We start from the raw sequence: 11,007 nt of genomic DNA on the forward strand, positions 1-11,007 counted from the left end.
CCCAAAAAAACTGCCAAGAGTCTGTAAGGACAGCTCTTGTGTATTTCTGTATCTCTGGAGCTTGACAAAAAACACACATCACCTACTGGGGCCAGACAAAATATCCTGGTTTCAAGCAGACAAAACTAAATTCAAAAAGCAGACAGGCCATTAGACTAGCAGGTGTTAGGACCTAAAAAACAGTTTTGCCAAAGAACAATGCAAACCTGGCCTAATAACAAAATCCCAAGGGACCTGATTCCTAAGAAAACATAATAAACACAATGACAGAAGGCTTCAAGGAAAGAAAGAAGTTTAACTCAGCATGAACTTACCTTCTTGCCAGGGCAGGTGGCACCTGGTGTAGGTGGAGGCACAGGGCCTCAGATGTGGGCATCATCACTGGGCCAAGCCTGCCAGGCAAGGCAAGAAGCTCCCAGAACTTCTATTTCTGTCAGTGCCCTCCACCAAAGACCAGCAGTAGCATCCCTGTAGTTGGACAAGTTGGTTTGGTTATTCCTTGCAGTGAGAGAGAACATGCACTATAGGGAATCATGGCAACTCCATGAGAGGCTGCTGGAAAGAACTCAGTGTATGATTTGGATTCTGGCTGAGTGAGTCAAGAGAGGGTCAGAGGAAGCAGGAGTTTGTCCTGTTTGGGATGCCAGAAAGCGGAGGCAGTTCTCTAACTGGGTATCCCAATTCATCTTATCCAGGGGAACGCAGCCCAGACTAGAAGATGATAAAGGTTGTAATTGATCAAGAAATTGAAGCCACTCATTTCAGCCAAATGGGGGTGTTTGTTATTTTGTGCGTGGCACAGGGACATTTTTTGTCTGTATTTCACGTGATGGTGAAGTGGCCTCAGAGGGACCTTGTCTGAGGCTGGTGTTCTATAAGATTGCTTAAGTCCACCAGGAGAATAACATGGCCAGCTGCCTGGACATCTGGGGCTATTTTTTCCCTTTCTCAAAACTAAAGTTTTGGGGAATAGACACAGGGCAACAATTAGCATTAACTAATCATACTATAGGGTGGGAAGTGAATTACAAGGATGTGTACAAGGTAAGTGGTGGCAGGATGGAGGGAATTGTCCAGTGGGGGTGTGAGTTGGGGGGGCAGGCAGGGTACAGAGCTTGGTTACAGGAAAATGTCCTAATAAGGTGAGATTCAAGCTGAGTGTTGGCAGAGAAGTAGATAATCCTTAAGTAAGGTGCACAAAGTGGGGAGAAGAGGACATTTTAACAGAAATATACCAGCACACATAAAGGAAAGGAGTTTTCAAGCTTAGGGCACATTAAGAGAAACTACAAAGAATCCAAATCATAGAGAAATGAGACTGTGTGTCAGCATGTTATTGACCTTTCTGAATAGCTAAACCATTTGATCTTACATGATTAATAACCATGGAAAGGTTTTAAGTGGTGGACTAACATAATCATAATAGATAAGAAGCAAACCCAAGGTACAGAGAATCCAGCTAGGCAGCTTTCTCAGTAATTCTGGAGTGACCCAATGAAGGCTGCAACTAGGGCTCTGTTGATGGGACAGAGGGAGGAAAGTGACAGAGACTTGAGTCCTGTTTACAGCCAGAGGTGAATTTCCAAAAAATGAATGAGGCTTAAGCTTCAGGAACCTCCCTTTGCACTGGTCCCTTTCACATTCCTGGGAGTGGCCTGTGGAATGTCTTAGACAATCATATGTGACATGGACAGAGCCAGAAGCCAGTCTGTGGAAAATTCTTCCAATTACCAGATGCATAAAATTTTAGGTAGAAGATGTGATTACCATAGGTCTCCTCTTAGGAATATGTTTGATGTATATACTTGAACAAAATTCAAACACCCCCAAATACTTTTCTGGATAGGAATCAGAAGTAATAGAACTTAGAATAATTCCTGTGATTGTCACACAGAAACTCATAGCCATGCTACAAGCCGTGAATAGATATGTGTGTGTGAAGTTGTGTGTTTTGTGCATTCCAATACAATAGATCACATCGTGGGATATTTGATGAACTTTCGACACATCATATGAAACAGCACATAAATCGTACCAAAGCAATAATTCATTAACAGAACATTTCAAAAGAGTGATAAACTCTTGGATTATTTGATAATCCAGTTAATGAAAAGGAGCAAACCATATGAGTTCATTGGAAAAATAAATTCCTCACTGATTTGACACAAAATACTTTTTTTAACAAAGATTGCAAAGACAGAAAAGACTTTGAAGATGCTGCTGCAATGAGACATGATAAACTGATCATTGGTCTAGGGAATAATTGAAATACCTTGAAATTTTATAATTCAGACACAGGAGAACTGAAACAGCAGTCTCCTTAATTTGACAGCAATATCAAAAATTTATATGACATTACCAATAATACCTTCATAAAAGTATTATAGTCACACTTATGTATTCTTTTTTCTTTAAATGAATCCCAACACTTGACCAAGCTCTAAGCTCCACGAACTTGAACAGGCTTCTGCTTACCCTGTGCTCTCCCAAGAGTTATTTTCCTGCCAGCTTTATTCCTTCAAAATCCAGACAGCATCACTATAAAGTCACATTTTTTTTCTACTGGTTCAGCAATCTCTTCAATCTCTTGCTAATTCTCCTAAATGATGACTGGGTTTCACTGCTGTGGCCTCTCCCGTTGCGGAGCACAGGCTCCAGACGCGCAGGCTCAGCGGTCATGGTTCACGGGCCTAGCCGCTCCGCGGCATGTGGGATCTTCCCAGACCGGGGCACGAACCCATGTCCCCTGAATAGGCAGGCGGACTCTCAACCACTGCGCCACCAGGGAAGCCCAATGACTGGGTTTTTAACATACTTTGAAATGCAACGTATTTTAGAAGAGTTCACATTTTAGAGATGAATCCACAAATTCTTTTTATATGTGTAAAGGAATATTTACTGCCCCTAATAATTTGGGAATTCTTATCAATTTAAATAAAGTTGAAGCTGTCAATCACATTTTAACTCTACTCTTACAAACCCAGAATAGATTTGTTAAGCAAATAATCTGACTGCCTTTTTCCAACACCACAGCCCTTCTAGAATAAATATTACCTACTAAACTTTCATCTTTGCACTGTTACTTTTGTAAGCAGCTCTTTTGCCCCTTTTTCTGTTTGTACATCCTGTTTTCCATAAACCTTAATCATAAAAATGAGATCACTAGGTAACATTTAACCTAACTCCTGACTTCTGCTCCACTGAATGTACACAATGCCTTGCCTAACCTGTTGATTCCTTTCCTGGATTAAAAGAAGTAAGAATGGAGAATTAAGTGGTTAAAGAATGACTAACTCTCTACCCCCAGCTTCCCCCTTAGCAAATGTGCAGCGGAACCATGCAATCAAGATAGCATCCAAAGGAAGATCAGGAGAAGGCAGCAGGTCTGCATGCAATGGAAAAATGATGAAGAATCTGACCTCCTACCTTAATGATTAACTGAAATTGTTTCCCCTTTCTCCCTTTAAAAATTGTCATGGCTGAGCAGAATCTTCAGAGTTGGTCTCAGAACATGAGTCCACCTTTGCCCCAGATTGCTGATTTTTCTGAATAAAGCACCTTTCCTTTCTACTGACACTTGCCTCTCAATTAATGGCTTTTGAGCTGCGAGTAGCCGAACCTGAGCTCAGTAACACTTTAAAAAGAAAAGCATCTATATCCTAGAAGCAAGTGTAATTTTTTATTTCTCTTGATGTTGGAAAAACTCAGATTTTAACAGCATGCTTTCTATTAAGTCTCTCCTGTTAATGTGATGGGTGAATCTGAGTGTTCACAGTAAGAGGAAGAATTGGATTGAAATATATGGAATTTCCATTGTAGTAAATAAAAAAAAAGAGGATTATTATTTTCGTGTGTGTGTGATTTTTATTTTTTTATTTTTTTCTTATTTTAAACATTTTATCAAGAAGACACATTCTTTTTTATACAGCAGGTTCTTATTAGTCATCAATTTTATACACATCAGTGTATACATGTCAATCCCAATTGCCCAATTCATCACACCACCACCCCACCACCCCTGCCGTGGCTTTCCCCCTTTGGTGTCCATAAGTTTGTTCTCTACATCTGTGTCTCAACTTCTGCCCTGTAAAACGGTTCATCTGTACCATGTTTCTAGGTTCCACATACATGCGTTAATATACGATATTTGTTTTTCTCTTTCTGACTTATTTCACTCTGTATGACAGTCTCTACACCCATCCACGTCTCAACAAATGACCCAATTTCATTCCTTTTTATGGCTGAGTAATATTCCATTGTATACATGTACCACGTCTTCTTTATCCATTCATCTGTCGATGGGCATTTAGGTTGCTTCCTGGTGAGAGTGAACATCCTTGTCTCGTTCCTGATCTTAGAGGAAATGCTTTCAGTTTTTCTCATTGAGAATGATGTTTGCTGCGGGTTTGTCGTATATGACCTTTATTATGTTGAGGTAGGTTCTTTCTATGGTCACTTTCTGGAGAGTTTTTGCCATAAATGGTTGTTGAATTTTGTCAAAAGCTTTTTCTGCATCTATTGAGATGATCATATGGTTTTTATTCTTCAATTTGTTAATATGGTGTATCACATTGATTGTTTTGCATACATTGAAGAATCCTTGTATTGCTGGGACAAATCCCACTTGATCATGGTGTATGATCCTTTTTTTTTTTTTTTTTTTTTTTTTGCAGTACACGGGCCTCTCACTGTTGTGGCCTCTCCCGTTGCAGAGCACAGGCTTGGGACGCACAGGCTCAGCGGCCATGGCTCACGGACCCAGCCACTCTGCGGCATGTGGGATCTTCCTGGACCGGGGCACGAACCCGTGTCCCCTGCATCGGCAGGCAGACTTTCAACCACTGTGCTACCAGGGAAGCCCCTGATCCTTTTAATGTGTTGTTGGATTCTGCTTGCTTGTATTTTGTTGAAGATTTTTGCATCTATATTCATCAGTGATATTGGTCTGTAATTTTCTTCTTTTGTAGTATCTTTGTCTGGTTTTGGTATCAGGGTGATGGTGCCCTCATAGAATGAGATTGGGAGTGTTCCTTCCTCCACAATATTTTGGAAGAGTTTGAGAAGGATGGGTGTTAGCTCTTCTCTAAATGTTTGATAGAATTCACCTGTGAAGCCATCTGGTCTTGGACTTTTGTTTGTTGGAAGATTTTTAATCACAGTTTCAATTTCATTACTTGTGATTTGTCTCTTCATATTTCCTATTTCTTCCTGGTTCAGTCTTGGGAGGTTATACTTTTCTAAGAATTTGTCCATTTCTTCCAGGTTGTCTGTTTTATTGGTATAGAGTTGCTTGTAGTAGTCTCTTAGGATGCTTTGTATTTCTGTGGTGTCTGTTGTAACTTTCCTTTTTCATTTCTAATTTTATTGATTTGAGTCCTCTCCCTCTTTTTCTTGATGAGTCTGGCTAATCAGTTTTGTTTATCTTTTCAAAGAACCAGCTTTTAGTTTTATTGATCTTTGCTATTGTCTCTATTTCATTTATTTCTGCTCTGATCTTTTTGATTTCTTTCCTTCTGCTAACTTTGTGTTTTTTTTGTTCTTCTTTCTCTAGTTCCTTTAGGTGTAAGGTTAGATTGTTTATTTGAGATTTTTCTTGTTTCTTGAGGTAGGCTTGTATAGCTATAAACTTCCCTCTTAGAACAGTTTTTGCTGCATCCCATAGGTTTTGGATTGTCGTGTTTTCATTGTCATTTGTCTGTAGGTATTTTTTGATTTCCTCTTTTATTTCTTCAGTGATCTCTTGGTTATTTAGTAACATATTGTTTACCCTCCATGTGTTTGTGTTTTTTATGTTCTTTTCCCTGTATTGATTTCTAATCTTATAGCGTTGTGGTCAGAAAAGATGCTTGATATGATTTCAATTTTCTTAAATTTACTGAGGCTTTATTTGTGACCCAAGATGTGATCTATCCTGGAGAGTGTTCATGCGCATTTGAGAAGAAAGTGTAATCTGCTCTTTTTGAATGGAATGTCCTATAAATATCAATTAAATCTATCTGGTCTATTGTGTCATTTAAACCTTGTGTTTCCTTATTTGTTTTCATTTTGGATGATCTGTCCATTGGTGTAAGTGAGGTATTAAAGTCCCTCACTATTATTGTGTTATTGTCAATTTCCTCTTTTATAGCTGTTAGCAGTTGCCTTATGTATTGAGGTGCTCCTATGTTGGGTGCATATATATTTATAATCGTTATATCTTCTTCTTGGATTGAACCCTTGATCATTATGTAGCGTCCTTCCTTGTCTCTTGTAACATTCTTTATTTTAAAGTCTATTTTATCTGATATGAGTATTGCTACTGCAGCTTTCTTTTGATTTCCATTTGCATGGAATATCTTTTTCCATCCCCTCACTTTCAGTCTGTGTGTTTCCCTAGGTCTGAAGTGGGTCTCTTGTAGACAGCATATATATGGGTCTTGGTTTTTTTATCCACTCTTCAAACCTGTGTCTTTTGGTTGGAGCATTTAATTCATTCACATTTAAGGTGATTATCGATGTGTATGTTTCCATGACCATTTTCTTAATTGTTTTGGGTTTGTTTTTGTAGGTCTTTTTCTTCTCTTGTGTTTCCCACTTAGAGAAGTTCCTTTAGCATTTGGTGTAGAGATGGTTTGGTGGTGCTGAATTCTCTTAGCTTTTGCTTGTCTGTAAAGCTTTTGATTTCTCTGTTGAATCTGAATGAGATCCTTGCCTGGTAGAGTAATCGTGGTTGCAGGTTCTTCCCTTTCATCACTTTAAGTATATCATGCCACTCCCTTCTGGATTGTAGAGTTTCTGCTGAGAAATCAGCTGTCACCCTAATGGGAGTTCCCTTGTATATTATTTGTCATTTTTCCTTTGCTGCTTTCAATAATTTTTCTTTGTCTTTGAGTTTTGCCAATTTGATTACTATGTGTCTCGGCATGTTTCTCCTTGGTTTTATCCTGCCTGAGACTCTCTGCACTTCCTGGACTTGGGTGGCTATTTCCTTTCCCATGTTAGTGAAGTTTCCAACTATAATCTCTTCAAATATTTTCTCTGGTCCTTTCTCTCTCTCTTCTCCTTCTGGGACCCCTATAATATGAATGTTGTTGCGTTTAATGTTGTCCCAGAGGTCTCTTAGGATGTCTTCATTTCTTTTCCTTCTTTTTTCTTTATTCTGTTTGACAGCAGTGAATTCCACCATTCTGTCTTCCAGGTCACTTATCCATTCTTCTGCCTCAGTTATTCTGCTATTGATTCCTTCTAGTGTAGTTTTCATTTCAGTTATTGTATTGTTCATCTCTGTTTGTTTGTTCTTTAATTCTTCTAGGTCTTTGTTAAACATTTCTTGCATCCTCTCAATCTTTGCCTCCATTCCTTTTCCGAGGTCCTGGATCTCTTAACTGTCATTATTCTGAATTCTTTTTCTGGAATGTTGCCTATCTCCACTTCATTTAGTTGTTTTTCTGGGATTTTAATTTTTTCCTTCATCTGGTACATAGCCCTCTTTCTTTTCATCTTGTCTATTTTTCTGTGAATCAAAGCCAGTGGATTATTGGCAATTTCTTATGGTTAATCCAATATAATGAACAGTTACCTTTTAAATAGTAGTCTGTTTTGGCTTGGAGAATAACCAAAGATGCTCTTAGAAACAGTGCCAGTTTTTTTTTTGTTTTATTTTGTGTATTTTTTAGAGCAAGAGTGAAGGTGGTCACTGTCTCCCTTACCAACTGGACACATTTTTTAAAACACAAGTTGAGAAATTTCAAGTTGCCCAAAAGTGATTTCCATAATCTTACTATCATTGAAAAGGAAATAAACCAAGCAAAAATATTGCATATCTATGTTGTACTTGTTGTGGACAGAGCAGAAAAACAGTTCAATCACAGTCTTACCCCAAGATGCTTACAGTTCTATTTAAAGCTTTTTAAAGTATACTTATGAAAAGATGATGAAAATACAAGGCCTTAAACAACTGTCAAATAAATAATAAAAAGAAGAAGCATAGCCACAGTCCAGAAAGAGAAAGCAAGCCAAAAACAGCTGTGGGCTCTCCCACCGCTATTGTGCTGGGGAAGATGTAGCAGTTTATTCTCCGAACCACCCCTTTGCCTCCAGACTTCTCTGGGCCTGTAGTTGCCTGACCAGGGGCCCAGGGCTTCGGACTCTGCCAACTACCATGGGGTCCGTGTCAAACCAGCAGTTTGCAGGTGGGTGCGCCAAGGGGCCAGAGGAGGCACCGGAGTCCGCGGCTGGGGCCACTGAGGAGCCGCAGCTGCTGCATGGTGCTGGCTATGTAAGTGGTTCAATATGTGCATGGGATTCGGCTTCCTAGCCATGACTGCCCACCCCAGGGTCGCACTCAACCCCCCCATGGATGTCTTTGTGAACCAGAGTAAGCTGCACATGGAGGGCTTCCAGAGCCTGAAGGAGGGTGAGGCCGTGGAGTTCACCTCTAAGAAGTCTGCCACGAGCCTGGAATCTATCCAAGTCACTGGCCCTGGTGGGATGTTCTGTATTGGGAGTGAGAGGCGACCCAAAGGGAAGAACATTTAGAAACTCAGATCAAGGGAGATATGTGCTACAACTGTGGAGGTCTAGACCACCATGCCAGGGAATGCAAATGGCCACCCCAGCCCAAGTGCCACTTCTGCCAGAGCATCAACCATATGGTAGCCTCGTGTCTACTGAAGGCCCAGCAAACTCCCAGCTCACAGGGAAAGCCAGCCTACTTTCGGGAGGAGGAAGAAGAGATCCATAGCCCTGCCATACTCCCAGAGGCCCAGAATTGAGCCACAGCAGGTGGGGGCTATCCTTTTGTGATCAGGAAGTTTTGAGGAACAGGCATCAATTGGTAGAGTGGAGAAAGTGGGGACAGGGTGGGTAGGGGGCAGCTGGCACTGCCATATATCTCAGGCTGGTTCGTAACGTCACGCCGTCTTCCCTCTTGGTTTGGGAGAAGGGCTGAGGCAAAGGAACTCCAATCATGCTCTATCCAAATGCACGTGAGGGCTTTGGGGGGTAACCCTCCCTGCATACTTTATCTGAGTCTCCACCCTCAGAATCTCCAGCTTTTGAAAGTGGCCTGGATAGGAAAGTTGTTTTACTCTTAAGTAAGAGTATGGAATAATATTTCCCATGCCAGAGTGAAAAGATTAAGCATGAGACCAGATTGATATACCTAAACCCACAAGCCACCACCATCTGTGGAGGAAATATCTCAGTAGTAAGGCAAGGTTTTCCACATCTTGTCTCCTCATAGCCCCCTCTTGGGATGGAGTGCTGAGAACTGTCCCAAGCAGTGGGTTGTGATGATAGGCAAAAGGGATGGTTGTGGTTACAGCTGTAGACCTGCTGCTTCTCAGTTCATTCCCATCCCATTCTGGGCCAATACAATTTTATTTATTTGCTCCCTTGGATGACTGTACATTGGGTCCCACTTTCTCCAGGATGCCAACTGCACTAGCTATGTGTAAATGATGTATCTTGTGCATTTTAACTTTTTTTCATAATATAAATATTCTGGTTTTCTATTTTTGTGTATTTTAATCTAAGGCCCTCATTCCTGCACTGTGTTCTCAGGTATGTGAGCGATCTCAGGGATAAGTCAGCAGAAGCTGCAGGTCTACACAGCAGGAATACTTTTTGTTGCTGTATCACCAGCGAGAACAACTCTTTGGAGTGTATAGCCTATTGAACTACCTCATTTTTGTCAATTAGATCTGGCTTTTCTGCCATAGTGTCCTCTTGGAACCCCTCCATCTTCAGTGTTTCACAGGAGACTAGGTTTTAACTGGGTTGCCCCATGACTTGGTCTCCTTCTACTGAAAGACTGGAAATTGGTCTGAATAGAAAAAGGTGGTACAGAGAGGTTAGGAGAGGCTGGTCCAGGTAAAAAGTGCAGAGAGGGGAAGCCAAGATTAGGCAGAGGTCATCGGTATGTGTGATAAAGGATTCCTGTTCCAGACCTCTAATTCCAGGGCACTGACTTGCTTTACATACCAGATCCATCCTTCACTGGATTGGGCTAGGCCTACCATGCACAATAGGGTATATTGTGTGCATTTTTGTAAAAAATGTGAGTTGGTAGGGACCAGTTTTAAGAACGATGCCTCTGTACCCATCTTGAGCTTCCCAGGGATGGACATATGAAGCAAGGACAAGATCCTTAACCTTTAATAATTCTGGGCTTTTCACCCTTGGCTTCCAGAGCGATGGCTTCTTTGTGGTTCCCAGAGCCAGTGTCCTGCCCTGCTGCAACAGAGATTAGTGTCATGGTAGCTAAAGGAGAAAAGAGGGCTTCATTTACATGCTGTGAGATCACTGCAAACCTACCTCACTGTGTTGTAAGGGGCAAATGCAAGAGAACACATTGGGTGATGTGTGTCTGATCCTGGGTTTTTGTCTCCCCCAGTTGCTGCCCCCCTCTAGTTATTGTATTTGTCTGGGCTTCATAGGACTTTACAAGTAGCTGATTTGGTGACTGCTAGGTGGCCTAGTTTGTGTAAATATAATGTGTTGGTCTTCTCCATGTTCTTTTGGGGTTTTATTGTTTAAAAACTTCTTGTTATATTGAGAAAAATAGCCAAAGTATCTTTGACAAAAGGTTCTGCACCAGCCAAAAAGACCTGAAACATAAGCTTGGGGGCCCCTCTTCTTGAAGTGGGTGGTCTTGAGCCACACTTTCTTTTGTGTTCCCCTTCCTCTATTTCCTATTTCGAACAAGATCTTCTGTCCTAAAAACTGGATTCCTACTCCCTTTTCTTTCCCCCTTCATACCGCCCCTAAAAAATAGCCCATATACCTATATGTTTAATTTGTGGGGTGTCTGCGATTAAATGACTTGTGCAGAAATCCTGAAGAAGCTAAGAACTCTCCATCCCTTGTTCCCAATCTCCTGAGTCATGACCATTCCTTGATGTGATTCATGCCAGACAGACTGCTGTCTTTGGATGGATTTAATCTCTAATCCTAGGGTAGTAAGGAGCAATGAGGGGGATGTCCATGTAGAAAGTTGGGTTGGGAGACCACGAAAGGAAGGATGAA

General features: G+C 41.0%; 1 pseudogene; it reads left to right on the forward strand.

The window, feature by feature from the left end:
• The first annotated feature begins 8,140 nt into the window (after window positions 1-8,140).
• Window positions 8,141-8,753, forward strand: LOC132419764 (protein lin-28 homolog A pseudogene; annotated as a pseudogene).
• Window positions 8,754-11,007: the final 2,254 nt, after the last annotated feature.

Source organism: Delphinus delphis, chromosome 2 (genome assembly GCF_949987515.2).
Source record: "Delphinus delphis chromosome 2, mDelDel1.2, whole genome shotgun sequence".
Lineage (NCBI taxonomy): Eukaryota > Metazoa > Chordata > Mammalia > Artiodactyla > Delphinidae > Delphinus > Delphinus delphis.